This window comes from Etheostoma spectabile, unplaced genomic scaffold (assembly GCF_008692095.1).
Source record: "Etheostoma spectabile isolate EspeVRDwgs_2016 unplaced genomic scaffold, UIUC_Espe_1.0 scaffold00006155, whole genome shotgun sequence".
Taxonomy (NCBI): domain Eukaryota; kingdom Metazoa; phylum Chordata; class Actinopteri; order Perciformes; family Percidae; genus Etheostoma; species Etheostoma spectabile.
This window is the reverse complement of record NW_022603335.1, coordinates 37,501-42,500: the sequence shown is the minus strand read 5'-3', so window position 1 is coordinate 42,500 and position 5,000 is coordinate 37,501.

Here is a 5,000-nt window from a genome sequence, read left to right as displayed (position 1 = left end):
CCTGGTTATTGTGGAGCTAGGGGTGTTAAAACGCGGTAAAAATCATCCGGGGGAGACGCACCATGAGCGGACTGAGCTGTCCCAACTCCCCCTGTCACCCTCCGCCTGGTTAATGTGGAGCTAAGGGGTGTTAAAACGCGGTGAAAATCATCCGGGGGAGACGCACCATGAGCGGACTGAGCTGCCCCAACTCCCCCTGTCATCCTCCGCCTGGTTACTGTGGAGCTGGGGGTGTTAAAACGCGGTAAAAATCATCCGGGGGAGACGCACCATGAGCGGACTGAGCTGCCCCAACTCCCCCTGTCATCCTCCGCCTGGTTAATGTGGAGCTAAGGGGTGTTAAAACGCGGTGAAAATCATCCGGGGGAGACGCACCATGAGCGGACTGAGCTGTCCAAACTCCCCCTGTCATCCTCCGCCTGGTTAATGTGGCGCTAAGGGGTGTTAAAACGCGGTAAAAATCATCCGGGGGAGACGCACCATGAGCGGACTGAGCTGTCCCAACTCCCCCTGTCATCCTCCGCCTGGTTAATGTGGCGCTAAGGGGTGTTAAAACGCGGTAAAAATCATCCGGGGGAGACGCACCATGAGCGGACTGAGCTGCCCCAACTCCCCCTGTCATCCTCCATCTTGTTAATGTGGAGCTAAGGGGTGTTAAAACGCGGTAAAAATCATCCGGGGGAGACGCACCATGAGCGGACTGAGCTGTCCCAACTCCCCCTGTCATCCTCCGCCTGGTTAATGTGGCGCTAAGGGGTGTTAAAACGCGGTAAAAATCATCCGGGGGAGACGCACCATGAGCGGACTGAGCTGTCCCAACTCCCCCTGTCATCCTCCGCCTGGTTAATGTGGCGCTAAGGGGTGTTAAAACGCGGTAAAAATCATCCGGGGGAGACGCACCATGAGCGGACTGAGCTGCCCCAACTCCCCCTGTCATCCTCCATCTTGTTAATGTGGAGCTAAGGGGTGTTAAAACGCGGTAAAAATCATCCGGGGGAGACGCACCATGAGCGGACTGAGCTGTCCCAACTCCCCCTGTCACCCTCCGCCTGGTTATTGTGGAGCTAGGGGTGTTAAAACGCGGTAAAAATCATCCGGGGGAGACGCACCATGAGCGGACTGAGCTGTCCCAACTCCCCCTGTCACCCTCCGCCTGGTTAATGTGGAGCTAAGGGGTGTTAAAACGCGGTGAAAATCATCCGGGGGAGACGCACCATGAGCGGACTGAGCTGCCCCAACTCCCCCTGTCATCCTCCGCCTGGTTACTGTGGAGCTGGGGGTGTTAAAACGCGGTAAAAATCATCCGGGGGAGACGCACCATGAGCGGACTGAGCTGCCCCAACTCCCCCTGTCATCCTCCGCCTGGTTAATGTGGAGCTAAGGGGTGTTAAAACGCGGTGAAAATCATCCGGGGGAGACGCACCATGAGCGGACTGAGCTGTCCAAACTCCCCCTGTCATCCTCCGCCTGGTTAATGTGGCGCTAAGGGGTGTTAAAACGCGGTAAAAATCATCCGGGGGAGACGCACCATGAGCGGACTGAGCTGTCCCAACTCCCCCTGTCATCCTCCGCCTGGTTAATGTGGCGCTAAGGGGTGTTAAAACGCGGTAAAAATCATCCGGGGGAGACGCACCATGAGCGGACTGAGCTGCCCCAACTCCCCCTGTCATCCTCCATCTTGTTAATGTGGAGCTAAGGGGTGTTAAAACGCGGTAAAAATCATCCGGGGGAGACGCACCATGAGCGGACTGAGCTGTCCCAACTCCCCCTGTCATCCTCCGCCTGGTTAATGTGGCGCTAAGGGGTGTTAAAACGCGGTAAAAATCATCCGGGGGAGACGCACCATGAGCGGACTGAGCTGTCCCAACTCCCCCTGTCATCCTCCGCCTGGTTAATGTGGCGCTAAGGGGTGTTAAAACGCGGTAAAAATCATCCGGGGGAGACGCACCATGAGCGGACTGAGCTGCCCCAACTCCCCCTGTCATCCTCCATCTTGTTAATGTGGAGCTAAGGGGTGTTAAAACGCGGTAAAAATCATCCGGGGGAGACGCACCATGAGCGGACTGAGCTGTCCCAACTCCCCCTGTCACCCTCCGCCTGGTTATTGTGGAGCTAGGGGTGTTAAAACGCGGTAAAAATCATCCGGGGGAGACGCACCATGAGCGGACTGAGCTGTCCCAACTCCCCCTGTCACCCTCCGCCTGGTTAATGTGGAGCTAAGGGGTGTTAAAACGCGGTGAAAATCATCCGGGGGAGACGCACCATGAGCGGACTGAGCTGCCCCAACTCCCCCTGTCATCCTCCGCCTGGTTACTGTGGAGCTGGGGGTGTTAAAACACGGTAAAAATCATCCGGGGGAGACGCACCATGAGCGGACTGAGCTGCCCCAACTCCCCCTGTCATCCTCCGCCTGGTTAATGTGGAGCTAAGGGGTGTTAAAACGCGGTGAAAATCATCCGGGGGAGACGCACCATGAGCGGACTGAGCTGTCCAAACTCCCCCTGTCATCCTCCGCCTGGTTAATGTGGAGCTGGGGGTGTTAAAACGCGGTAAAAATCATCCGGGGGAGACGCACCATGAGCATATTGAGCTCTGCCATCTGCCCCTATGTCCCTGCTCCTGGTAACCCCTGAAGAAATAGCCAAAAATTGTTTTAAATGAATCCGGGGAAGACGCACTGTGAGGGGACCGAGTTCTGCCAGCACTCCCTGTCATATTTCGCCTGGTTAATGTGGAGGAAAATGGCGTTAAAATGCGGTTAAAATCATCCGTGTGAGAGGCTCCATGGGTGGGTTGAGCTCTGCCTGCTCCCCCTGTCATGCTCCACCTGGTTACTGTGGTCAAAAAGGGCGTTAAAACGCGGTTAAATTCATCCGTGTGAGAGGCTCCATGGGCGGGTTGAGCTCTGCCTGCTCCCCCTGTCATGCCCCACCTGGTTACTGTAGTCAAAAAGGGCGTTAAAACGCGGTTAAACTCATACGTGTGAGAGGCTCCATGGGCGGGTTGAGCTCTGCCTGCTCCCCCTGTCATGCTCCACCTGGTTACTGTGGCGAAAAAGGGCGTTAAAATGCGGTTAAAATCATCCGTGTGAGAGGCCCTATGTGCGGGTTGAGCTGTGCCTGCTCTCCCTGTCATGCTCCATCTGGTTACTGTGGCCCAAAAGGGCGTTAAAACGCGGTTAAAATCATCCGTGTGAGAGGCCCTATGTGCGGGTTGAGCTGTGCCTGCTCTCCCTGTCATGCTCCATCTGGTTACTGTGGCCCAAAAGGGCGTCAAAACGCGGTTAAAATCATCCGTGTGAGAGGCTCCATGGGCGGGTTGAGCTGTGCCTGCTCTCCCTGTCATCCTCCGCCAGCTAACCATGGAGGTAATCACCGACACGTTGCGGTTAAATTCATCCAGAGGAGAAGCCCCATGAGCGGATGGAGCTCTGACGCTCTCCGCCGTCTTTCTCTGGAGGCCCATGTTTTCAAAAACTGGGTTTCTCAAATCGTGCGGATGGTAGCTGCGAAAACCACCCCAAAGTGACGCTCACCGGAGAAGGGGAAAAAGTGCGCAAGCGGTTGACCCTTTACCGCCCGTCACCTCCCCCGGTCGAAATACTTAGAAAAAATCCAGAATTTTTCGCCCCTGGTAACCTAAGTTTTTTTTCTAAGTTTTTCGACCGGAGGAGGGGAAATGCAGAAGCGGTTGACCTTCTCCCGCTTCTGCAAATGCCTTCTCCGGTCGAAAAACTTTAACTTTTTAACACTTTGAAAAAGGCTCCAGGGCCCTAATCCGCCACTCTTATCCCCAGCTAGAGGCTCTGTTGCTGGGCAATGGCCCCCAGGGCTGCAGGCCTCCCTTCTCTGCCCCAGAAACATGCACTGACACTGGGTTAAAAGCCTCCAGCACCCTCACACCCCCTCGTTAGGCCCAGCTTGTGGCTCTGTTGCCGGGCAACGGCCTCCAGGGCTGCAGGCCTCACCTCTGTGCCCCACTCTCAAGCACTGAAGCTGGGTTAACAAGCTCCAGCACACTCACACTCCCTCGTTAGGCCCAGCTTGTGGCTCTGTTGCCGGGCAACGGCCTCCAGGGCTGCAGGCCTCACCTCTGTGCCCCACTCTCAAGCACTGAAGCTGGGTTAACAAGCTCCAGCACACTCACACTCCCTCGTTAGGCCCAGCTTGTGGCTCTGTTGCCGGGCAACGGCCTCCAGGGCTGCAGGCCTCACCTCTGTGCCCCACTCTCAAGCACTGAAGCTGGGTTAACAAGCTCCAGCACACTCACACTCCCTCGTTAGGCCCAGCTTGTGGCTCTGTTGCCGGGCAACGGCCTCCAGGGTGAAATGCATCCCCTGCATGCCCCACTCTCATGCACTGAAGCTGGGTTAACAAGCTCCAGCGCCATCACACTCCCTCCCTAGGCCCAGAAAGTGGCTCTCACTCTGGCCTTTGACCTCCAGGGTTATAACCCTTCACTCTGTGGCCCAGTTACATGCACTGACACTGGGTTAACAGGCTCCAGCACCCTCCCACACCCCCCAAAGGCCCAGTAAGTGGCTCTAAGTCTGGCCTGTGACCTCCAGGGTTATAGGCCTTCACTCTATGCCCCAGTTACATGCACTGACCCTGGCTAAACATGTTCCAGCACCCTCCCACACCCCCCAAAGGCCCAGTAAGTGGCTCTGAGTCTGGCCTATGACCTCCAGGGTTATAAGCCTTCACTATATGCCCCAGTTACATGCACTGACCCTGGGTAAACATGTCCCAGCACCCTCCCACACCCCCCAAAGGCCCAGTAAGTGGCTCTCACTCTGGCCTCTGACCTCCAGGGCTGCAGGCCTCACCTCTGTGGCCCAGTTACATGCACTGACCCTGGGTAAACATGTCCCAGCACCCTCCCACACCCCCCAAAGGCCCAGCAAGTGGCTCTCACTCTGGCCTCTGACCTCCAGGGTTATAACCCTTCACTCTGTGGCCCAGTTACATGCACTGACCCTGGGTAAACATGTCCCAGCA